The sequence below is a fragment of the Paramormyrops kingsleyae genome, chromosome 20 (genome assembly GCF_048594095.1).
Source record: "Paramormyrops kingsleyae isolate MSU_618 chromosome 20, PKINGS_0.4, whole genome shotgun sequence".
Classification (NCBI taxonomy): Eukaryota; Metazoa; Chordata; class Actinopteri; order Osteoglossiformes; family Mormyridae; genus Paramormyrops; species Paramormyrops kingsleyae.
This window is the reverse complement of record NC_132816.1, coordinates 20,782,076-20,808,493: the sequence shown is the minus strand read 5'-3', so window position 1 is coordinate 20,808,493 and position 26,418 is coordinate 20,782,076. Positions and strand designations below refer to the sequence as shown.

At 48.9% G+C, this 26,418-nt stretch overlaps 1 long non-coding RNA gene across 2 annotated transcripts; it reads left to right on the top strand.

The window, feature by feature from the left end:
- Positions 1 to 1,326: 1,326 nt before the first annotated feature.
- LOC140581337 (uncharacterized) lies at positions 1,327 to 26,191 on the top strand. Of its 2 annotated transcripts, XR_011984412.1 has the most exons (4): positions 1,327 to 1,604; positions 6,774 to 6,878; positions 22,601 to 22,748; positions 23,625 to 26,191. It is a non-coding gene; the product is annotated as an uncharacterized lncRNA (long non-coding RNA). The 2 variants fall into 2 exon arrangements; XR_011984413.1 differs by lacking the exon at positions 6,774 to 6,878.
- The last annotated feature ends 227 nt before the right edge of the window (positions 26,192 to 26,418 follow it).

Below are 26,418 nucleotides of genomic sequence, written 5' to 3'. Positions count from 1 at the left end.
CGAATTGAACATACGGTACAGTCACCATGGTTACGCAATTGCGGGCAGCTGTTCTCTCTCTCTCCCCCCCCCCCTCTCTCTCTCTCTTTCTCTCTCTCTCTCTCTCTCTCTCTCTCTATATATATATATATAGACAGACACACACACACACACACATTTCAAGTCGCTTTGGTGGTATGAACACAAAGAAGCAATAATATTCAACTGAATAATAATTCACAAGAAATACAAAAATAACAACGAACAGCTAAACTTAGTCATATATTATACATACGCAGTTTAGAACTATATATTTAACCAACAATGACTAAGGTCATTTCTGTAACGCAAACACACCAGAGAAAATTACACACCAGATAAACTAATCTAATCGTGTAATACAACTTAAAGTCTTAAATGTTAAACGTTTAAAGTCAGCTGACTGTCCGGCATCTCCGATTATGCTAACAGAATGAGCCCTTAGACAAATAAAGACGGTAAGAGTTTATCTGCCCCTAAGATGTGGGACCAGCGAGAGCAGCCCCACCCACCCAAAACTATGTTTCCACGGAAGTGCACAAAGGCGCACAGTGCGAGTTCTGAAGAAATGCTGTATTCTTAGTTAAGCGCGTGTGATTAATGGTCGACTGGCAGATGTGAGCGCTCGTGTGCCCGGGAGTGCATGCGCTCTATATTTATCACAAAAGCGCAGAGGTGTCTTAAAAGCCGTCTTAAAAAACGTCAAAAACCGAATACTGTCTTAGGACCCTGGTTTCTATCCCAAAACCCCATCGCTGTTTTTGGGAAACATCCAGGGTCATTATGGATGAGTTTCCACCAACAAAACAGCGGAACCATCCAAAAATATGAGGAATATTTCTCCCAACAGTACATCCTCTTTTTCAAAACCAGGTCACCTAATTCAACCACAAGTGATCCAAACCCTGATCTAGTCCATGTGCCCCACACTCTCACAACTGTATCTTTGCAATAGCAACAGTACAAACCCTTATAAACCCCAGTTCAGATACTACATTGCAGGAATAGGAGTTTGTGTCTGTGAATGTTTTAGTGTCTGTATGTTTTTTGTGACTGTGTGTGTGTCTCCCTGTGTGTGTAAGTGAGGGAGGGTCTGTATGTGTACGTGAATGTTTTGTTTGTGTGCTCTTGTGTCTGTATATGTGTCTGGGTCTCTGTGTGTGTTTTTGTATTTCTGACAGAGACAGTGTATTTTTATGTGTATCTGTATGTGTGTATGTGTGTGTGTGGGGGAATATGCTCTGTTTTCCTTTCACCTCCAGCTGTGTCTGACGTATGGACAGTGAGATCTTCATGGGTGTGAAGTGAGCCCAGCTGCTGTGATCCCACCCACTGATACATGGCTGGGTGGGACCAGTAATCCGGGCTACTCAGCACCCAAGGTTATTCCTCTATCTCCCTTAGTCTTAATCTTCGCTTCCAGTATGCAAATGTTGATGAAATCAAAATGTGGGCCGTAGCTTCGGGTTAATGGGGATCGTCAACATTTTCCGGTGTCGGAAGCAGTTTTGAGCATCGACGCACCACGGACGTGGAGATGGTCTGTGGCATCGGCGACTCCTTTCCTGCTGACACCTTTCATATGGGTAAGGTTTGATGCATGTCTTAGCACCTCGCTACCGCACTGCGCACGCCGTCTCGTACACACACACGCGCGCTTCACGCTCATTCACACAAGCTCCCCTGCACTCACACTTTCCTTGCTGCTCCTATGTGTCTGCTGCATGTGCGTCTACTCTTCTACTGTAATCATTTACTGTATTTCAGGGTAATTTACCATGGCCTCTGAACATTAACTGGCACGTGTGAGCGCTGTCGCTGTCGCCGCTCCTAGTCCGGGTTTCATGTTCTGGAGGATTCTGGGTAGTTGCATGGGGGGGTGGGGGGGGGGGGGTCTTTGGCTGCTGATGGTGTTGTTTTATTGTTCTGGGCTTTCAGTTCTTTTTCATGCCTTTTTAAGACTGTGATGCTAGGAGGACTGGTCATGAAATGGGGGGAGTGAGCTGACAGGTGATTGGAGGAGAGCCTGTACATGGGGGGCATGAAAAGGTCTTCATTAGCATGGCTGCGGTACAGCCGGTGCACTCTGGACTTGGACGCCTGGGAACGGACACCCACCCCACTATTAATGTGTAACGAACTGGAAGGGCTCCAGTAAACACAGGGAAAAATGAATTATTTACCAACTCTGGGATACAAGGCACCTGGGGTCCGGGCCTCCCCTGTGTCAGACAAAGGGAGCCCTGCAGAAAAGAGAAACAGCAACCTTCTGGCCAAAAGTTTGGGTCCTGAGCTACTCTGTTTTCAACGCTAATGTTGTACGAATCGCTAAATCGTTCACTTTCTCGGGACGCTAATGCTATAGGAATCGCTACAGGCCTGGGTCACTTTCTCGGGACGCTAATGCTATAGGAATCGCTGCAGGCCTGGGTCACTTTCTCGGGACGCTAATGCTTTAGGAATCGCTGCAGGCCTGGGTCACTTTCTCGGGACGCTAATGCTATAGGAATCGCTGCAGACCTGGGTCACTTTCACGGGACGCTAATGCTATAGGAATCGCTGCAGGCCTGGGTCACTTTCACGGGACGCTAATGCTATAGGAATCGCTGCAGGCCTGGGTCACTTTCACGGGACGCTAATGCTATAGGAATCGCTGCAGGCCTGGGTCACTTTCACGGGACGCTAATGCTATAGGAATCGCTGCAGGCCTGGGTCACTTTCACGGGACGCTAATGCTATAGGAATCGCTGCAGGCCTGGGTCACTTTCACGGGACGCTAATGCTATAGGAATCGCTGCAGGCCTGGGTCACTTTCACGGGACGCTAATGCTATAGGAATCGCTGCAGGCCTGGGTCACTTTCACGGGACGCTAATGCTATAGGAATCGCTGCAGGCCTGGGTCACTTTCTCGGGATGCTAATGCTATAGGAGTGTTACAGGCCTATGTCACTTCATAAACAGAAACGGGGAAACTGTGGGTAAGCGGATGAGAGTAATCTTGTTTAAGCACTCTGAAAGTACAGTGACATAATGAGAGCAGCAAGCCAGCACCTTGCTGAGTCGTAACCTATACCTCTAAGGTGCCCTCTCTTTCTTAATCTTTTCCTGTCATGGTAGTAAATGATTTATGCGCTGGTGGTATGTTTGGTGATAAGAGTGTTTTATTGCGGTAAGCTGGAGTAAATCGGCATCAACGGATGATAGACAATACGCATTTATGTTTACGACTCAGATTTATGAGGCTGTGTCACTCGTTGTTGTTACCATATATGAAACTGCGTGGTGTTCTGTCATATTGCTGCGTAATCAGCCAATCAGGTGCCAATGACACTGTCCAGATGGCTGCATGTGAATAGCTTGATAATCCCCAGGCTGGGTGAGGCCGTCGTCCCACAGGCCACCTCACTTCCTGCTTGTTTGACTGCAGTTTTGCCCCCTGATAATCTAAGATTTTGCTCCAGGGGAGTCAGCCAGTGCTGATTGGCCCTGACTTACAGAACTCCCTGTGCCGGTATAAACATTCTGATTGCTGCCTTACGATCCTATACACATATTACACCAGTTATGTAAGGGATAATAAAAGCTAAATGGCATGCAGTGCTATCCGAGCGAGATCTCTTTCGGGAAAGCAGCAGGGAACCCTTCCCCGAAAGGGGTTGGGTCAGAGGGGGCAGGGTGGGGTTATTCTCGAGGGCAGAGAGGAGGTCGGATTTCCCCTCTAACAGCTCATTAGTCGCTGTGGCAGCACCCAGGCAAAGTGCAACACGCCGCTCTCTCAATGCATGATGAGCACATGCATTTGCACACATTGACACTCTCCTGACACACTCTCCCATTACACTCTCCCAGTACACTCTCCCGACACACTCTCCCAGCACATGCCCCTGGCACACTCTCTCGACACACTCTCCCAGTACACTCTCCCAGTACACTCTCCCGACACACTCTCCCAGTACATGCTCCTGACACACTCTCCCGGCACATGCTCCTGACACACTCTCCCAGTACACTCTCCCAGTACATGCTCCTGACACACTCTCCCAGCACATGCTCCTGATACACTCTCCCAGTACACTCTCCCAGCACATGCTCCTGATACACTCTCCCAGTACACTCTCCCAGCACATGCTCCTGATACACTCTCCCAGTACACTCTCCCAGTACATGCCCCTGACACACTCTCCCGGCACGTGCTCCTGATACACTCTCCCAGTACACTCTCCCAGTACATGCTCCTGACACACTCTCCCGGCACATGCTCCTGATACACTCTCCCAGTACACTCTCCCAGTACATGCTCCTGATACACTCTCCCAGCACATGCCCCTGACACACTCTCCCGGCACGTGCTCCTGATACACTCTCCCAGTACACTCTCCCAGTACATGCTCCTGATACACTCTCCCAGCACATGCCCCTGACACACTCTCCCGGCACGTGCTCCTCATACACTCTCCCAGTATACTCTCCCAGTACATGCCCCTGACACACTCTCCCGGCACATGCTAGAGGTTCATGGCCACCTAGGTCACTGCTGGCCCGAGTTGTGGAACATGTTCTAATTTCTGCTCTCACTGTTTATTTACAGTGAGCTCCAACAGTGCCCCTTCCGTTATTGTGGCTTTCGTTTTCACCCCAGCCAGTCCAAGGCACGGCCCCTTTTTGTTATATTCATAAACACACTTTAATCCTCGGCTCGCAAGCTAACCGCAGCTGGGAAAGACTTTGCCTGTCAAAGGTCTGCAGGGACCAGTGGGTGTGCACCATCCAGCTGTGCATTACGCAGATGTGCATGTGAGGAGGTGGACAGTGGGTATTAAGATGCCCTGAACAAATAGCTAATGAAAAACAGAATAATGGGTAAATCTAGGTAGTCTCTGGAACGCCATGCTTATCAAACCATCCTTCAGACCCGGCTTAATACCCACTCCAGCCAACCTTCAGATCAGGCTTACTATCCGGTCCAGATGTCCTTCAGATCAGGCTTACTATCCGGTCCGGATGTCCTTCAGATCAGGCTTACTATCCTGTCCAGATGTCCTTCAGATAAGGCGTACTATCCGGTCCAGACGTCCTTCAGATCAGGCATACTATCCAGTCCATCCATCCTTCAGATCAAGCATACTATCCAGGCCAGCCATCCTTCGGATCAGGCGTACTATCTGGTCCATCTGTCTTTTGGATCAGACTTACTATCCGGTCCAGATGTCCTTCAGATCAGGCATACTATCTGGTCCAGATATCCTTCAGATCAGGCATACTATCCAGTGCATCCATCCTTCAGATCAAGCTTACTATCCAGTCTATCTGTCTTTCGGATCAGGCTTACTATCCAGTCCAGCCATCCTTCAGATCAGGCTTACTATCCGGTCCATCCATCCTTCAGATCAGGTGTACTATCCAGTCCAGCCATCCTTCAGATCAGGCTTACTATCCGGTCCAGCCATCCTTCAGATCAGGCTTACTATCTGGTCCATCCATCCTTCAGATCAGGCTTACTATCCAGTCTATCTGTCTTTTGGATCAGGCTTACTATCCAGTCCAGCCATCCTTCAGATCAGGCATACTATCCAGTGCATCCATCCTTCAGATCAAGCTTACTATCCAGTCTATCTGTCTTTCGGATCAGGCTTACTATCCAGTCCAGCCATCCTTCAGATCAGGCTTACTATCTGGTCCATCCATCCTTCAGATCAGGTGTACTATCCAGTCCAGCCATCCTTCAGATCAGGCTTACTATCCGGTCCAGCCATCCTTCAGATCAGGCTTACTAGCCGGTCCATCCATCCTTCAGATCAGGCTTACTATCCAGTCTATCTGTCTTTTGGATCAGGCGTACTATCCACTCCATCCGGTCCTTCAGATCAGGAATACTATTCAGTCCTGCAATCCTTCAGATCAGGCTTACTATCTGGTCCATCCATCCTTCAGATCAGGCGTACTATCCGGTCCATCCATCCTTCAGATCAGGCGTACTATCCAGTCCTGCCATCCTTCAGATCAGGCTTACTATCTGGTCCGGCTGTCCTTCACATCAGGATTACTATCCAGTCCAACCGTGCTACAGAGACTTACTGCTTTCAGCTGTTACGGCCTTGAGTGTGAGCCAGCCCGACGAATGGATCACCGAATGTTTCCACTCCACTGACGTTCCTCTTCTGCAAAAAGCAGGTGCACGCTGTCTGCATGCCAGTGGGAATAATGGAAGACCTGGGCCATCTGGAGGGAGGCCAGGTCCTGCGTTGTGTGTACTTACCCGCTCTTCATTTATAGTGCTGCTTTATTTGCCATCATTGTTATGTAGTTGCTCGGATACTTGGAGAAGCAGGTGCCACAAAGATTAACTCGCACTGTGATTTTGTGCCTGATATTAGAGCCAATCCAATCCGGGCATAACTGATGTCATTTGACTGTTTGATTCGCTATGAGGATTAAAGGCCAATCAGTGGGCATTTTTAGCTTCTGTTTACAATGTTACAGGTGTGATTTTTGTTATATTATTTTTACATTATATGTTCACTGCTGTGGGGCGGCACACTGGCTTAGTGGGTAGCACTTTGCACAGGGGTTGTAACCCCACCTCCGCTCTTTGTTGAGTTCATATCTCACTGTGTCTGTGCTGTTTGTGGAGTTTGTATGTTTCTTCCATGTTGCATGAGGTACCTCCCACGCAAAGGCTTGCTGGTGGTGGGTCCAGGCGACTTGAATTTAAAAGGCAGATCCAACAGTTTTCAGTGATACATTGTTCTGACAGGCTCCGAGAATGCCAGAAAAAAACAGACAAGTGGATGAAGTTACGGACCGAGACGTACTGCAGGAGGAGGGCAAACTGTTCTGTCACTCCCGTCAACTTCTGCATGTGAGTCATGCTGCAGCTCTACTTGGGAATCCCAATTACGAGCCTTAGTGGGAAAGACGAGAATGGAAATTTGGAAGAAGTACCTTCAGTTTCTGGAAGCACTTTCTGAAAGCATGATCATAATGGCAGAGTCTGTGTTTAGTCGCCTGCCTCTGTGGTTTGCTCTAGACACATTGCTGTCGTGTTTTATCCTATTTGCATATCAAAGGTCAATTTTTACCACTGCGTTATATCTTGGATAGTTTTTTTTCTGTGATTTATTATCAGGTAATTTGATGCTCACAGATAAACATGCAGTCATATATTCAGTAGAATCAGGGGAATTTCAGGGGAAAAGCCTGAATAAGAGGCAGATCCGCAGATTAGCCGAGGCAGGCTGGTGCTTCACGTTTTTCCTCATTGAGTTCTTCCCAAAACCAGCAGCAGCTCACCCATGGGCGCGTCATGAAGCTCGCCTCCCCAAAAACCAGGAAACAGGCCTCGCCGTCTCACGCTGACACGGCAAACAAACCTGTTCCACTGTACAAAGTAGATCAAAATGGGTCACCTGGCTGCTTTCACATGCTGACAGAGGTTTTTCCACATGAGGCCATGGGGCTGGTGACCGGCTGAAAAAGTTAGCAGGTATGTAACCTCAGGAAGGTATTTGGTAATCACTGCTATTGAGAGTTTCATCAAACAGTTCTGAAGAAATCAGTAGCTGCATTTAATAATTACTACCGCAAAGGTCAGTCTTTACTTCACCAGGTACTCTGAGCCACTTCCCCCTCCCCCCGACTCATGTGATGGACATGTTATGTGTGGTGCAGGCAGTGCCTCAGTACAGCTGAGCATGTATGTGGGTGGGCTCTGTACACCCTTCCTGCCCCCCCCGCCAGACGCCCCAGATGTTTACAGTTGCTCTGGTGTTCATTTCCTTCCCTAGTCCAGCATCCGGCACCTAAATCCCCCTCTGATGTACCATACCAAGGTACACTCTACTCAACAGCCACCACAATCACAATCAGGACGTACAACCCAGGTACAAGCAATACGTTTAGGTGCAACTGGTCACGTTGAAGTAAAATATAAGGTAAATAACAAAAATAACATTGAGTGTTAAAAGATAAGCAACAGGCCAAACTGCCCAGACAGACCAGTGCAGAAACTACAGTACAGAAACTCGTGCTGCTGTTCCTCCTTTGTTCATGCTGGGAAGGTCTTCACCTGGGCTGCATGGCATATGCTGATGACCTCATTACCGTAAATAATGTGGAAGAGTGGCAGCATGAAATACTCTGGAGGTGATCTGAGCGACGCAGAATAAAAGCTGTGCAAATCCCCCATGCCACAGTGTTGGCACACTGCCTTGGGGGGGGTTACAGTGCGTGTTGTCAGGAAGGCGATATCATAAGGCTGGATACCCCCAACTCCTTCCAGGTCCAGAGAACAAAACCTCTGTCACCAAAGGATCTGTTTGGAGAGATCCCACACGCGGATACAACTGCATCCAGGAGAGAACACACATGTGGATACAATTCTGCCTGAGACAGATCCCACAGACAGATATACCAGCATCCGAGAGAGATCCCACTCACGGATATACCAGGGTCTGGGTGAGATCCCACAAGTGGATAGACCGACGTCCGGGAGAGATCACAAAAGCGGATACACCGGCGTCCGGGAGAGATCCCACAGGCGGATACACCGGCGTCCGGGAGAGATCCCACAGGCGGATACACCGGCGTCCGGGAGAGATCCCACAGGCGGATACACCGACGTCCGGGAGAGATCCCACAGGCGGATACACCGGCGTCCGGGAGAGATCCCACAGGCGGATACACCGGCGTCCGGGAGAGATCCCACAGGCGGATACACCGACGTCCGGGAGAGATCCCACAGGCGGATACACCGGCGTCCGGGAGAGATCACAAAGGCGGATGCACCGGCGTCCGGGAGAGATCCCACGGGCGGATAGACCGGTGTCCGGGAGAGATCCCACGGGCGGATACACCGGCGTCCGAGAGAGATCCCACTGGCGGATACACCGGCGTCCGGGAGAGATCCCACGGGCGGATACACCGGCGTCCGGGAGAGATCACAAAGGCGGATACACCGGCGTCCGGGAGAGATCACAAAGGCGGATACACCGGCGTCCGGGAGAGATCCCACAGGCGGATACTCCGGCGTCCGGGAGAGATCACAAAGGCGGATACACCGGCGTCCGGGAGAGATCACAAAGCCGGATACTCCGGCGTCCGGGAGAGATCACAATGGCGGATACTCCGGCGTCCGGGAGAGATCACAAAGGCGGATACACCGGCGTCCGGGAGAGATCCCACAGGCGGATACACCGGCGTCCGGGAGAGATCACAAAGGCGGATACTCCGGCGTCCGGGAGAGATTCCATGGGCGGATACGCCGGCGTCCGGGAGAGATCACAAAGGCGGATACACCGCCGTCCGGGAGAGATCCCACAGGCGGATACACCGGCGTCCGGGAGAGATCACAATGGCGGATACTCCGGGGTCCAGGAGAGATCACAAAGGCGGATTCACCGGCGTCTGGGAGAGATCCCACAGGCGGATACACCGGCGTCCGGGAGAGATCACAAAGGCGGATACACCGGCGTCCGGGAGAGATTCCATGGGCGGATACTCCGGCGTCCGGGAGAGATCAGAAAGGCGGATACACCGGCGTCCGGGAGAGATCACAAAGGCGGATACTCCGGCGTCCGGGAGAGATCACAAAGGCGGATACACCGGCGTCCGGGAGAGATTCCATGGGCGGATACTCCGGCGTCCGGGAGAGATCAGAAAGGCGGATACACCGGCGTCCGGGAGAGATCCCACAGGCGGATACACCGGCGTCCGGGAGAGATCACAATGGCGGATACTCCGGGGTCCGGGAGAGATCACAAAGGCGGATTCACCGGCGTCCGGGAGAGATCCCACAGGCGGATACACCGGCGTCCGGGAGAGATCACAAAGGCGGATACTCCGGCGTCCGGGAGAGATCACAATGGCGGATACTCCGGGGTCCGGGAGAGATCACAAAGGCGGATTCACCGGCGTCCGGGAGAGATCCCACAGGCGGATACACCGGCGTCCGGGAGAGATCACAATGGCGGATACTCCGGGGTCCGGGAGAGATCACAAAGGCGGATTCACCGGCGTCCGGGAGAGATCCCATAGGCGGATACACCGGCGTCCGGGAGAGATCACAAAGGCGGATACTCCGGCGTCCGGGAGAGATCACAAAGGCGGATACACCGGCGTCCGGGAGAGATCCCACAGGCGGATACACCGGCGTCCGGGAGAGATCCCACAGGCGGATACACCGGCGTCCGGGAGAGATCACAAAGGCGGATACACCGGCGTCCGGGAGAGATCACAAAGGCGGATACACCGGCGTCCGGGAGAGATCCCACAGGCGGATACTCCGGCGTCCGGGAGAGATCACAAAGGCGGATACACCGGCGTCCGGGAGAGATCACAAAGCCGGATACTCCGGCGTCCGGGAGAGATCACAATGGCGGATACTCCGGCGTCCGGGAGAGATCAGAAAGGCGGATACACCGGCGTCCGGGAGAGATCCCACAGGCGGATACACCGGCGTCCGGGAGAGATCACAATGGCGGATACTCCGGGGTCCAGGAGAGATCACAAAGGCGGATTCACCGGCGTCCGGGAGAGATCCCACAGGCGGATACACCGGCGTCCGGGAGAGATCACAAAGGCGGATACTCCGGCGTCCGGGAGAGATCACAATGGCGGATACTCCGGGGTCCAGGAGAGATCACAAAGGCGGATTCACCGGCGTCCGGGAGAGATCCCACAGGCGGATACACCGGCGTCCGGGAGAGATCACAATGGCGGATACTCCGGGGTCCGGGAGAGATCACAAAGGCGGATTCACCGGCGTCCGGGAGAGATCCCATAGGCGGATACACCGGCGTCCGGGAGAGATCACAAAGGCGGATACTCCGGCGTCCGGGAGAGATCACAAAGGCGGATACACCGGCGTCCGGGAGAGATCCCACAGGCGGATACACCGGCGTCCGGGAGAGATCCCACAGGCGGATACACCGGCGTCCGGGAGAGATCACAATGGCGGATACTCCGGGGTCCGGGAGAGATCACAAAGGCGGATTCACCGGCATCCGGGAGAGATCCCACGCGTGGATACACCGGTGTGCAGCATTGGCGTCCAGCAATGCGGTTTTTGGTTTCTCAAGACATATATCTTATCTTAAGAGGCCTTATTACAACATCCTGCCCACAGTATAGGCTATTGGGGGTTGATTTCCTCAAAACTGTTAGATGGTCTGCTATGAATTTCTAAAGGCATCTCGCCAAGCTAAGCTGTAGGATGGGATGTTTTTTTTCCTTCAAAAAAATCTGACAAAGATCTGCAAAAGGACACCGCAACCAGCAAAACAGTTCAGACTTTATGGGAGGAAAACACAACCCCAGTGCCTCTTCCCCTTTCTCTGTGATACATTTAGGAAATATGCTGTTATTTATGGGAAATGGTACAAACTATCCCCAGCTCTGACGCAAAGGAAACTTCGACAACAAAACACTGCGCTCGCTTCAGAAAAACCAAAGGACAGGGAGGAGAAAAGCCTGACATCGCTGACAAAAAAAAATCAAAACAAAAATAAACATGATGCTATAAAGAAAGGTCCGCAGGTGGATGCAGGAATATTGCTCTACCTGAAAGGGTGCAGGTTGGAATCCCCTTGATGAGAAAAGCTGCTGTAGCCTAAGGGGACAATCAGCAAATATGTTACATGGGCCTGGCCCTGCTCTGCAAATTTCTGGAGAATGTCAAAAAATAAATAAAGATGGGAAGATAAGAAGGAAAATCAACAATAAACAGTAAATCCCCACAGTGTATGAAAAATACCAGATTGTTCCGGGAAAGTGGGTGTATTTGTCAGGTCCATACAGAACATACAAGCCTGTGCGGTTATTCTAAAAAAAGACACACCAAATGAAGGCAAACAGGGCAATTGATTGTGTTTAAACAAGCCCTTGTCCTGAGGTTTTTGACCTTTACTCCCCCGCTTGGTGGCAAATGTTGACCTACGACTTCTGGTGATGTGAGCGAGAGGTACAGACAGGTGGACCTGAGCTCCTCAGGAACCCAGGGTGCTTCTGATTATGCAGGAACTAACAAAGCTGATGCAGAAGGACAGGAGCAGAGGTGCTCTTACATCATGTCACTTTGCTTCTTGTGCCCACTTTAAGCAGCAGGGTGGAAGATTGTTATCAGTATTTAGACAACAAGCAGTGTGAGTCACCTCTCGTGTCCGCCTCTCAAACCTGTTTCTGACCTTGTGTGAATGTTCACCTGAAGCCTAAATAGGCGCTTTCACACCACAGGAACTTTCTGTCAGGAACCAGAAGCTTCTTTGAGAACCAGGGACATTTTCACGTTCACACTGCAAGAACAACTGACTAGTTCCTCGGAGGCAGCTGCAGAACACTTTTTCCAGTCTTGGTACTTCAGACACAAACTACTACGGGTGCTTACAGTGATAGCTTGATGATTGGTTGACCAAAAGTTGGAAAAACTTGGAAGCTACATATTTCTGCATTGGAAAATTTGTTCTATAACCAATAGCCTTTTGTCTAATATCTTACCAGTGCATATTAGCAAAATGCGTTACACCATTTTTTAATCTGTGAAACTGATTTGTTGGCTTGATTTAGTAATGAAATATAAATGTCACAGATCGTATGAATAAAATATAAATAAAAGGCTGTGTCAGAACTTTGGTGTGAAAGTGCCTAATGGGAAGTAAGGAAAGTCTAAGGCTCCAGGAAGCAGATGGACTCCATCTCCTAATGGGTTCCTTTGTGGTTGAGGTGCTCGTTGTGCATGAGTGTTGCTCCTGTATCTTTGGAGAACGTCGGCACCGAGCACGGCCCGATGGGTATCGCGATATGTTTAATTTCCTTTGTGGCCTATAAAGCCACAGCTCCGTTAGAGTGCTCTCTGGAACTTCTCGTCTTGCGGACGACAACTTTCGACATTTCGCTTCGGCAGAATCAGCTTTAACAAGGCGGAATGCTGGCCGGTGTGTTCGGGTACGCAGGTGGTCCTCAGGAGACCAGACCTTCCTTGACCTTCCTAGTGGCTCTCCTGATGTTTTGGCCCCTGTCACTATGACAACAGCCTATGCTGTGTTGGCTTCTTGCAAAGTTTCTCGGCTGCTTCATTCGAGTTTAAGTCAAATTATGGAGTGAAATTCTTTGAAGTCAAGTGAGATTCATTCTCACCCAATTCAAGTTAATCTTTACAGGTCTTTCAAGCTAAATTCTCTATGGCTCATAGGTGATTTTTAGGATGTTGTAGCAGTATCTGCCATGATGACCGACCAGCCCATTGCCTGGCAAGAGAGCCTGTGCAGCTCACCAAGCAACCCAGTGATTTCCAAACACAAGACGCAGCATGCAGGGAAGGCCCTGCCTTCATGTTCATTTCTAATTTAATCGTTCCTTGGAATCCTTTTTGGCTCCGTGTTCTATGCTCTTGTCTTCAAACACAGCCGTGTTTCAATGAGTTCACATCTCCACTTATATGCCCAGAAGAAAGGGATGGAAATGTTTTTTATTTTTTTTATTTTTAATCCTCTGGAGTTCAAAATACGATTATACCCAGACAAGTGCAAGTTATCTTTCACTATCACTATCACAGCTTCCAGAAATGAAGAAAATAGTTTACTGGAAGCTGACAGCTATAGCAATTTCAGAAAAAAATTATTCCAGTGACAATTACTTACTGAGGTTTGGTGTTTACTGAGTCTCTGCCAAGAAATAAGAGTCTCCTGTGGATATTGTCTGCTGCTGCAGACGGTTTCCTAGGAGTTTCTATATGGAGATCAAGTACTGTACACGTTGCCACATTTACAATCAGGCAGTCCAATCATTGCTGGTTAATTCTTATTTTCAGCTATGATTGACTAATCATGTGATAAAGTGTTACTAACCTTGCATATTTAATATGGCTAAGCTACAGAATAGGGAAACGTACAAACCCTGAGTTGAAGGTGCGTCCATGGCAGTTGGACAATTTTTAAGAGCCATTGCGTCTCAAGAAGGTCTTTCATCAGCTTTACACACAGCTCAGCCAGGTCTACAGACACTTTCCAGTGTTGACTCAGGATTACAGGGACATTTCCAGGAGAAACATGCCAGTCTAACAGTGCTAAAGCTTCTTCGAATTCATCTTCTCAAAAGCACTTAAAGAGAGGATTAGCGGAAGGAGATCTCTCGCCATTGGACAGAAATGACAAGAGCTGCAGGCAAACCTGATGCTGTATCGAATGTTTGCTGCAGAGGAAATGATGGAGGGAAGTGGCAGCAGATACAGGAGGTACATGGTATGAAAACATCTCAGTGTCAAAGACCAGCTGGCTGCCAGGGATTGTTAGCTCCTGTCAGAAGGCCAGGAGAGAGGGATGCAAGAATGAGAAAGAAGAGAAGTGATGACTGACACAGTGGGTTTCTAGATGGCCCCCCTTAAGGTTGACCAGAAGTGTTCAGGAGATCAACCAGTGGTGTTCAGGAGGTCGACCAGATTTGAGGTTTATACTCTGTTAGTGTCAGTCATGGGTTCAATACTATTCAGGTTTTTTGGGGAAAGGAGAGGATATTGGAATGTGACAGACATAAGGTGGCATTAGGACCTAGGAGATAACCATTAAGGGTGGGTTGGAATCACTGCAGCCAATGTGCTTATCTAGGTTTACATCATGGGCCGTGTGCGTCAGGTCACAGTTTAGGACGCTATACCCTTGACCGCTTCAAGTCCCAGGGCTGGGACCGTGATGTCACCATTGGGTCCCTGAGCAAGGCCCTTAACCCCTAGATTTTCCAGGGACTGCCTGACCTTACTTTGGATAAAAACGTTTGCTATACAAACGTGAATATGGATCTAACATGAAAGGGGTTGGTGTCTCGGGTCCGTTGGTGAAGAAGTTCTGTGTGGGTCATTGTCACATCACCTTCAAAATCTGACACCCCCGCCCTGAAGAGCTAGCCTGACCTGTTCACCCCCATCAAAACTCAGCAGTAACACAAGTCAGAAGAACATGACCAGCACTTTATCAGCAGTAAACCAGCTGAATAAAAATAAACCTGCTTCAAATAAACAAAACAGGCGGCACCCCCCCACCTGAACCGGCACAGACAGCGCCTGCATCTTTAAAGGTTAAAAATAAAAAACCTCAAATTCTAGGAAAGTAATCGCTACAGGCCGATGGTGCCGGTCAAGTGACCACTTCACAGCTGGAAGCTATAGTAGTGGGGGACGGCATCACATGTCAGCATCATTACCATTTCCATGGAAACAGATGCAGCTGGACCGTGATGATCTGATTGGTCTCCACCCAAGGCAGCAAGTCACACGGTTTATGGAAAAGCATTAACGATAGCGAGAGGGGTGGGAAAGGACGTTTTCCACATTAAAGATGCAAGGATACAATTAATCAGGAGCAAAGGAAGGATACTGGAAAGCGCAGCAAGACGGATGCCTTTCGGTTTGGGGCAGACGGTATGTTAAATCTGAGATGCAAAGACATCTGGTGTGAATTAAGCCTGGATTAAAGTGGATTTCAGCCTTGCCATAACATGTTCTGTCTGCAGAGCTCTGTTTATGAAACTAACATAACTTCTCAGAAGATCAAACAATGCATCCAAGAGCGATTCCTCAAACCCACACGGAGCCGTGCCCCTGCATGAACAGCTCTCTGTCCATGTACTTGAATGGCACTTTCATGCAAACCGGCTTGGGAATTTGAGCTGGAGACTCCGGGGTTAAGTTTCCCCCTCTCGGAGCCTTGAGCAGAGCACTTCCCAGGATTTGGACTGACGTCGTTCCGGTTATGAGATCAAGTTTATATCCTCCACAATAACGTGTCACGTAAACCCACCAGCCTGCAGCTATGAGGAGAATCGCCATGGATACTGTTATTTATTTACTGCAAGCTGTTTGTGTTACTTATTGCAGGTCTTCTGAAACTATGTTAGGCCTATTGAAACAGATATGGAAATAATTATGAGTTGCAGTTTTTGTGTACAGATTTTCACTATTATGCTGTAGTTTAATGGGTCAGCACTACAGAAGAAGCCCGGGAAACGAGCTATGTGTGTGTTACACATGGCGCAGTTATTGTACATCATCTCCTTTGTTTGTGTCTAACCCTTTCATGTTGCCATCACAACCGTCGTCATAGGTAGCAAGACCCCTCGGGTCATCTGCTAATAGCCCTCCCTGTCCCAGCTTCCATGTTCCCCTGTAGGCCCCGGGGCCCTAATAGTGCTCTCAGTTGCTTTCCGCCAGGGGCCAATCGACTGGGGGCCCCATGCAGACATGGGGAGGCTCTTGTTTCCCTATTGTCTCCTGTTGTCTCATAGATTACCATGTGGGCAGCTGCAAAAAGTTAATATGTAGCGATAAATGGAACTGACAGAAATCTAAAAACCGTGACTCTCTTTCTCTGTGTCAGATGAATGAAAATGTGAGTTTATCAGCTCTGAAAGCCCATGGGTAAACCAAGGAAGTGACCATCCTGTACTTACGCCGCCCAAAGCCACATGAGCTTCCTGGGAATACCACTGCACAGTGTGAGATAGACTGTCCAAGCCCATCTCAGCACAGACAAAATGCATAAGAGGGAGATTCGGGATTCCCCAGTAACGGGCCATTACCATAGCAACACATTATGATACGTTAATTGTACTATTTATTTTTTATTTGATTCCATTTCTTATTCTCACATAGACCTGACTATCAGATGTACATTTTTACTCCTACAAAATGATGAATTTTACTGCAAGAAAATTACTGTGTGTTAGAACACACGTCCATGTTTACTACTCCACTAACTGCTTCGTAATTAGCTAATCGGTGTTCAAAGTGTTCTTTCATCCTGCTGAAATGGGCATTTTTGAGTCTTAGGGTTATTTTGGGGAGATTAATTAGGGTGTCCTGGAGGACCTTGGAATGAATTTTCCCCATGAGAAAAAATGGAAATATATGAGTTTGCTAGGACGAAGTTACTCTTGGATAACAGGGAATAGCTGTATATTTGTGTTGCATTACTGTTCCACAGTTGTAATGTAATAGTCACACCTCAATTTGCAGCTGATGTACCATGCGTCATGTTGCACGGCTGATTTTTCTTTTCTTTTCTTTTTCAGTATAAATTTCTGTTCCTTATTAATTACATGTTTATTATACATTATTTATTTCACTGCATGTTTTAGTCTGACTCTGTGCTCTGCATGTAACAATAAAAAGTCCTTAAATGTTGAATCCATATTCTTCTGCTCCGGTGTCGACACAAAGACGTCAGCGAGATGCATTTTTAAGTATCATAAGCATTTCAGATGGCAACGCCGCTCCTGTTCGTCTTCCAATCAGAAAGACTCTCCTGTTGTGAGCAGTGCAGAGAGTAAAATTAACGAAATGGTCCGGACAGCTAGCTAGCATTAGGAAGCCACTCACGGTCCAGTCAGCTAGCAATATCTACAGCATCAGTTCATGGTGCGCAGTGAGATCCCTCTGAAGGTGGCTTTTGTTGTCGTTGTCTGGATCTTAGTCCTACAGTGTTTCCAAAGAGCTAATGGGCGTGTCGTCAGGTGGCTGGTCAGGAGGACACTCTGGATGGGCTCCAGCTTTTCCCGGCACTCGCCCTGGACTCCCCAGAGTGAGGGCGGGCTTACCTCCCGCCAAGAGGGGACAAAAGGCCGCGCGCTTTGAAAACAGCAGCGCTGCCAGAAGCACGGAATCGCCTCCCTCCTGGGAGGAAGGTAGGACACGGTCTGGGCCAAGATGGCAGCTCGTTAATCCCAAGCTCACCCGGCGCTGGTGAAAGCCCATGTGGAGCCCTGGGTGACCGGGATCGGGGTGGGGGGGGGATGGTGCTAGCCCCACTCAGGAGATGGCACCCTAGGCGGTCGCCTTATGGCTTGACCAGCACAGCTTGCACCTCCCACAAGCTGACAATAAAGAAGCCATCTGGCCTGGCATCCTCACTTCAGGTGGATTCTCTCTCTCTTTCTCTCTCTCTTTCTCTCTCTCTCTCTCCCTCGCTCTCTCTCGCCGCCACCAGCCTACACTCTACTGTAAAGGCGTGTCAGCCAAACGTGTCTCACATGGAAAGCCTGAATCCTCGAGACCTCATTTACTGCTGCAAGGAAGTTCAGCTCAGGACAGGGTGGGGGGGGGGGGGGGTGCAGCTCCGACAGTGGTGGTGGGAGGGGAGCCGCCTGGGGCTGGAGCAATGAGTCACAAAGCTACCAGATGGAGCTCCGGCATGCGAGTTGTACTGGGTGTAGCTGGGCCCTGCAGGACACACCCTTGTGGGACCTACAGTGAAAACGAGGGACTTTAGGGGGCCCTGTGCACGTGCATGAGCACGAGAGGCATGCACGTGTGAAAAGGGGATGCGGTCACGATTTGTTACTATGCCAGACCCAACAGACGCGGTCTCAGAGGCTGCTGTTGGAAACCGCCAGTGGTCTGACTGGACCAGACTGCCAGTGGACCGTCTGACTGGACCAGACTGCCAGTGGACCGTCTGGCTGGACCAGACTGCCAGTGGACCGTCTGACTGGACCAGACTGCCAGTGGACCGTCTGACTGGACCGGACCGCCAGTAGACCATCTGACTGAACCTGACCACCGGTGGACCATCTGACTGGACCGGCACAAAGCCAGAATCCCCTTTCTCATGTCTGTGGCATTACTGATTCGTTCATAATACTTTTGCTGTCAGCCTTATTAACTCATCGATTTAGCACATAGATTACGATTCCTTACCTGAATAGGAGGCACAATTATTCAAAGTAAGTTAAGCTTGTTTACACAAATGGACGCGGTTCAGCTTGTGCGTCTGTCTCTGAGGCACAAGTGTCTGTATTTTGATGTTGACCTTTTACCCGGGGGGGGGATTAGGGCGATACCCAAGGTCCTTGTGTGACAGGGGCCCTAAAACATTTGGAGCATAACTGTATTGGTTTTGGTTGGGGGCCCAGTTTGATATGCATTCTCAGGGCCCCAAATCTCTAATGGTGCCCCTTCTTTAGCTAAAACCCTGCCAGCGTGGGAACTGGCTTTACAGGCTCTACTTTGAAATTCTGCCCAGAGCCTTTGAGCCGAATTCCATGGCCAGTTTGGACCTGTTGAGCCAATGGTTTCCGGAGTCTCTGCTGGTACTTTTGTGGCTTTATGCAGACTGGACTGGCACCTGGAGACGTTTCTATGGTGAAATATCCAGAAACTGCTTGTCACATGCGGTAAATCTCCGCTGTGCTGGAGGGTGGTGCAAGCAAGGTGGAGATGTTTATCTTCTGGTGGCACAGGGTAGCAGGGCAAGCATTGTCACTTTCAGTGCATTTGGCGTGGAACGGCTCCACCCGACTGAAGGACACCATATCAAGGAAGAAGGTAAACCATGACCAGATCTTGGCCTCAAAAGAAGCAGAGCATGTGAACACACCCCACTCAGAATACACAGGAATTCTGTCCAAACCAGCTTACAAGTGGATGGATCGAACAGCGGAGTGCTACCTACGTAAACTTCCCTGTCAGGTGATGTGAAAGTGAGAGTGAACACTGAGATTCTGCACATCACTGTGATGCAGAACACCTACAGTCTGCTTCATTCAATCCAAGAGGCCGTTTTATGAAATACTGAAAGGTCTATCAGAGCGGGGGTGGGGGGGCGGGGACAGCAGACTGCTCATTGTTCTTTCCAGATGAATGAGGAAGTACCTCTCAGACACTTTTGTTGTGCGGGCCAACAGGAAGTACTCTCACATGAGCAATAGCTGGGGGGGAGTAGGGAGTTTTGACGCAATCATCCTGTACTGTCAAGCATTATCAAGCATTTCCTAAAATTTAAGATTAAAACACCCACACACATACAGATTTGGTATCTATATCACTGTGGGGCTCTCATTTCTATGAGCATGGCCCTAATCTCGACAATGACAGCCTTAACCCCTACCCAGCCCTAACCTTAACCATAAGTAACTAAACAAAGCATGGGACTTTTGGCATTTTTAGGTTTTTGATTGCAGTCACAGATTTTTTTAATATAAAATTGAGGTTCATATTATGGGGACCTGGAAAATGTTGCCACAAGCTGAAAAGTAACAGATTTTACCACGTTGTGGGTACATTTGGTCCCCACAATGTGGTAAATACAAGCCCACCCACCCATGCACACACAGATACATAGACACAGACAGACAGACAGACAGACACACACACACACACACACCTCTCAGAGGCATTTCAATGTACATCCTCCATCTTCCTCACTCATCTCTCCTACTCTTGGAACTGTACAGTCAGGGCCGTCATCTGTTAGAAAGGCAGGGTACTGCGAGCATCGAGGGGTTCTCATGCTTACTGGAACGTGAGAGGATATTAATCAGAGGGATGAGCTGGTGCTTGCGTTCTCTTACGGGCTGGAGAGAAAGATTCAGCCTGGGGTTAGTCTCTTAATCCCAAAGTGGGACTGATCAACAAAAGGTCCCAGGAGGTTAACTGTTGCTAAACTATTGCACAAGGTATTTTACTTCATTTTTACCCTAAAGCCAACCTCAGATTTACCATATAAGGTACGCCATCTTTACAGTACAAGATACTCCGTGTTTATGTGACCTCAGATTTACCGGACAAGATACCATATCTTTATCTTTACCATAAATCGATCTAAATTAAAATCTTCTTTCTCATAGAGACCTGAATGACTGTTGAAGAATTTGAGTTCAGGACGAAGCATGCAGTCTCTTCCTCTATGTAGATGCGTTCTTTATACACATTTATTTATTTAGTTACATACCTGATGATGCGGAAATGGATTGAAGAACAATATCAATGACGACAGTGGAAACCTTTATTAATGAGTCATAATTCTTCCTATTTATGAATTCATAGCAATAAGAATTCATAGGAATTAGGCATGAAAAGTTGCTGAGAAGCCGGCAGCAGTTTTGAAAGCACTTCTAAGAAACTCTGAAATCAACATCTTATTAGCTAAGAAGAAATGGAACTTCTCTAGTGAGCAGAAGACTCCCTATTGCCATCCACCAGATCAACCTGAAAGTCATGCTCGTCATGATGTGGGTGACGCCTCAGTAAGATGGGCTCAGGTCGCCTCGGACATTCAGCACAGATGAAACTCGAGTTTGCAGCAAACATGAAAGGGGCTGTCGATTGTGTTGTTGTTGTCTTCCTCTCGTTGACGTGAAGTTTCCATCCACAGGAGAGACTCAGTTCACTGACCAAATGTCAAAACATCTCACTTTGCAGGCGGGTGTGGATATCGCTCTCATCTCTCTCGTATTTAATTCTGCGTGGATCGTGTACTTCAACACCAAAGAAATCCTGCTGATCTAAGGGCTGTAACCAGTTACCATTATAGACGCAACACTGGAGACCTGTGTAGCCAAACCACATGACTGCATCCTACTCAAACAGACATGACAGGTTCACCAGCAGATAAAGTGCAAACACACTGGTTGAATTTCCTACCACTATCGATTGGAGTCACAGTGATCTGGCTGAATAACAATCTGGGCATGAGTGATGGCTTGAGAGGAAAGCAGCGTGAGTGGAGACGTAGGTACTGGCAACTAGCAAAATAAAAGATATGATTAATCGAATGAGGATATGTGGGAATCACAACTGTGTACTAGATAAGGGGCTGGAAGAATGATTGGCTGGCTATTAAGCACACTGAGAGCGGGTGGTAACATACAAGTATGGTTCCTAAATTAATTAGACAATTAACATCTACTAGGTAATTAGGGTTATACATAAAAATCCATGGAATAAGTCAGTTGTTAGTTATGTTATCTAGACAAGAAGAGGTCTTGGTAATTTGAGAGTGGTGTGATTCTTGGAGCATGATAGGCACCAACTTCAGAGATTAAGACCACTCAACGTTCTGATATGTATCCAGAAGTGGGCGAAAATGTAGACTGCTCAGCCACAGATCAGGTTCCAAGAGTCTGCATCTCTTTCTGGTCACATCTGAAAAATCAGGTGAAGTGTACAAAGAGCACATGATGGTACTGAACGGTGCAGGGAAATGTCATTGGGTCACGTGAGTCATTTCTGTTATTAGGAAAGTGGGTGTGTGGCCCAAGGCGAACAGGGCTTGCAGACTTCAGTACCGATTTCCTAGGGCAAAGGGTTCAGTCAGCTCTCTTGGGGTGGGGTGCATTTTTCTGGCATAGTTAAGCCTCAGTTACGCTTCCAGAGGTCAATGAAAATGCCAAAAATATCAAATTTTATTCTGAGTCATCAAGTTCATCCTGTCCTGAAGCATTACTGTCCAAATGGGAATTGACTCCACTATCACCACGACCCGACCCGCTCGGCCCAGGGGCTGAGCGAGCAAAAGGATTGAGGTCACATCTCACAACAGAGGTCCAGGCGTTTGTAGACTGTTTGTCAAGGGATGTTGAAACTGTTCTGGACGCTCGAGGTGGCCCAACATCCACTTACTAACACGTTATGTCTGTGTTTGATTTGTTTTGCTTATTACAGTGTATTACAGTTCCCTTTAACCAGGTTTCAGCATGTTTGCCTTTTTCACAGCTATGATGCTCTTTCCTTTTAGGGACTTATTTTATTGAATTAGGTTGTTGTCTCAGTTCCTTGTTCTTCCTTCTTCTTTCTTTTTTCCCCCCCCAATCCTTTATCAACAGTGATCTCAGTGCTGACCAGTCAAGGGACTGACCTGAAGCTTTGGTGTCAAGACTGATCTGTGCACAAGTGTATAAACCCAAAATGAGCTGGGAGTTACTGGTTTGGCTTTTGCAGGATGGGACCTTCTGCAGGTGCTACATCAGACGGGTAAGAATCTAGCATGTGAGCCAAAGCTTTCCAGAAAAAGGGAAGTAATTTGGGTGGTTAAAAACACCGGCTAGAGGTGGAAAGTTCAGGTCCAGAAAGTACAAATCCAGGCCAAGGTTTTGTTCCACCCAACCAGTTGGGTATAAAGAGTCACAGTCACAGAGTACTCAACTGGTTGGTTGATGCTGGGAAGGCATACACAAATGCAGATGCTTACATTCTGGAGCCTACTGGTTGTTTAATGTGTTTACCACCTTGATCTTGATGCTGTTCAATGACACTCGAATCATGTAAGTGCTTTCTCCACACCGTCATCAATCCCCCCACACCACAAGGCACCACCCCACCCTACCGTCTCTGTCATAAATTTAGACTGGAGTAAGTTCTGCCAAAACAAAGGCCCTCAAGTTCCTGGAAATGCTTGCCGGTGGCCCCATTACAAACCACATAACTGCACCAGTTCTGATAAATCAAGATTGCTTTCCAGGAAGCAGCCAGAGGTCCTTCAGAAAAGCCACCTCCCTCAAATAAACTGCACCTCCAGGTCTTGGGGGGGACCGTGGCCAGCGGGTGAGAGATAGAGATGAACTTCAATAGACCAACTAACCAAAGCGATCTGTGTGCTCAGCCGAAACGTTATTTTTATCATGGCATGCAAACCCCACTTCTTAGAAGGGCTTATCTGTCATGATTAAGGAATTCAAATCCTGGCAACTATATACAGTTCTTGGTAGGAAGGACCCAGAAGCAAAGAGGATTGTGGGATACAAACTGAAAGTTCATCAGTGTGTTCTGCCTTTCTCCTCTCATGTGGAAGATCCACCTTGACATTTCTGTTGTGTTTTCCATAACCCCATCTCTACCTGATCCATGCAGCTGGATGCGGATGCGCGATGAGCCTGGCCCTCTCACCTACCTGGATGTCAAAGGTAATTATAGATCCGAATCCCAGACTTCAGATGAGGAGCTTATGGTTTAGGTGACGGAGGTGCACGAGACAGTGAGGCTCTTTTACGAAGCTCCTTCTGCAGCAGACTGCTTCATCCATCATGCAAGAAGAAATGCTTCTGCAGGTCCTTCATTCCATCAGCCATCGGACTTTATAACACCTCAGTGACCTAAAGGTCACAAATGACACGATTGTCCTGTTCACTGTGTACAGGACATATATATGTCACATATATTTATCACTTGGTGCAATATCTGTATGTGTATTTGAGCTTTTTAATCTATAGACTGTTATAACAAGTAAATTACCCCAATCCCATCCCGTCCCGTCCTGTCCTATCTTTTCTTATCTTATTTTATCTCATCTTCCTCATAATGAGGGTCCAGGGGAACGACGCTAAACAAGATGCTATTTAGAACTGTGTTCGGTTATCCATCGGGATTTTCCTCTCGTAGAGCCAGTCTGAACACTCAGGAACAGGAAGAGACACAGAGAGAAACAGCTTTGTCCAGCAGAGACAAGCCTTTGCTCTGGCTTTGTGGGTAAAAAGCTGGTTGTGTACCTGCTCTAAGCACTGAGTGGAACATTTCGATTTAACAAGCTTCTAAAGAAACTGCCGGGTGTAATTCAGCAGGTTTCGATGCTATACCAGTGATTGAAATGTCACTGGTTCAACTCCCAGTTGGCTGAGTGATGTCATCGTTCGGTCTGTAACTAGGGACTGTCTGACCCATCTTTCTCAAATGTGTGTTGCTTTGGATAAAAGCTTTTGTGAAAAAAATTTGTAATGTAAATGAAGTTAAACTGCTTCTGCAGTGACACGTGTGATGAGAAGAGCTCTGTCTCCATGAAATGATTTGCAGCCCCAGTCAACTAAAGAAGCCTTAATGTCATGTTATCATGGAGAAACCTGGGATGTGCAGGATGGAGACTGGTGGCCATTATCATGGAGAAACCTGGGATGTGCAGGATGGAGACTGGCAGCCATTATCATGGATAAACCTGGGATGTGCAGGATGGAAACTGGCGGCCAGTATCATGGAGAAACCTGGGATGTGCAGGATGGAGACTGGCAGCCATTATCATGGAGAAACCTGGGATGTGCAGGATGGAGACTGGCGGCCATTATCATGGAGAAACCTGGGATGTGCAGGATGGAGACTGGCAGCCAGTATCATGGAGAAACCTGGGATGTGCAGGATGGAGACTGGCGACATCAGTGCAGCAGCATGCAGCCACCAAACCGATTTATCACATTATGCATTCGGGTGTGGAAAAGTACAGGGGTGGGTGGGCAGCAAAATATCTGACTCATGACAGAAGTACTGAGTTTGGGAGACCCGAGGGCGTGAAGCAGGCAGGTCCGGTTGGTAGGGCTGCAAATGGAAATGCAGAAGCGGGTTAATTGCCACGTGGCAGCCAAGGTAAAGCTGAGCCCCCCCCCAGCCTGCATCAGTGAGGCGGCTCCCTCAGGCACTCCTACGGAAGTCGGAGTCGGAGGACCTGGGTGAGACCTGCAGCGCGAGGGCCGAATGTGCAAACTGCACAGCCACCAAGCCGGGGGAAGGAGTCAGATCCGCAGGTGCTGAGGTGTGAAGCTGCAAAACTACTGCTGTGCAAACTGCAGCCGATCCATCAGCACCCGAGAGCTTCGGAATCACGTCTTAATTTAAGAGCGTCCTCAAGAGAACCAAATCGAGTTACCGGGCAAATTAAAAGCGCGGGCGTGAAGTGAGCCTGATCCTGCACTCATGAAGCGCGGCAGCCGTGCGCCGTTTCAGGACAGAATGAGAACAGCGAACCGCAAAAGAAGGATGCAAACCCCAAGTCTGGCAGAAGGTCCCGGAAGAACAAACGGCTTCCGGCCAGAGGGCAACCCCCAGGGGCGGTAATCCTGAAAGCAGAAAGGTGCCTGAGAATCACTGGAGGTTATAAAGTTACAATTAGCATGAGAGGGAAGGAGGAGAATCACACATTACTCACTGGTATCTTACACCAGCGTAAGATGTGCAGTCCAGTCTCCGGTCTGTTAGCAGTCAAAGTCACATTCAATCACATTAAATTATCACATTAGTTAACATGTGCAAGGCGCTATACCATCACAAGGGATAAAGCAGGACTGCAATGGGTCAGACTCCCAAGCTGTGCAGCACGTGTGCTGTTTGTCAGATGATATCCTCATTACGGCTGAGTCAGAGAGGAAACGGCTGGAATTCGCAGGCGAGGACCTGATGCACGAGGAGCTGGGAGCAATGCATGCAGGAGGAGCAATGCATGCAGGAGGAGCAATGCATGCAGGAGGAGCAATGCATGCAGGAGGAGCAATGCATGCAGGAGGAGCAATGCATGCAGGAGTCCGCTTCTGCTCTCAGGACACAACGTTGACTTGCTTTGGAGCAGCCTGAAGGCCGTCCTGCAAGTCCCGACGCCAGTGAAGGCCACCAGCTGAAGGCCGTCCTGCAAGTCCCGACGCCAGTGAAGGCCACCAGCTGAAGGCCGTCCTGCAAGTCCCGACGCCAGTGAAGGCCACCAGCTGAAGGCCGTCCTGCAAGTCCCGACGTCAGTGAAGGCCACCAGCTGAAGGCCGTCCTGCAAGTCCCGACGCCAGTGAAGGCCACCAGCTGAAGGCCGTCCTGCAAGTCCCGACGCCAGTGAAGGCCACCAGCTGAAGGCCGTCCTGCAAGTCCCGACGCCAGTGAAGGCCACCAGCTGAAGGCCGTC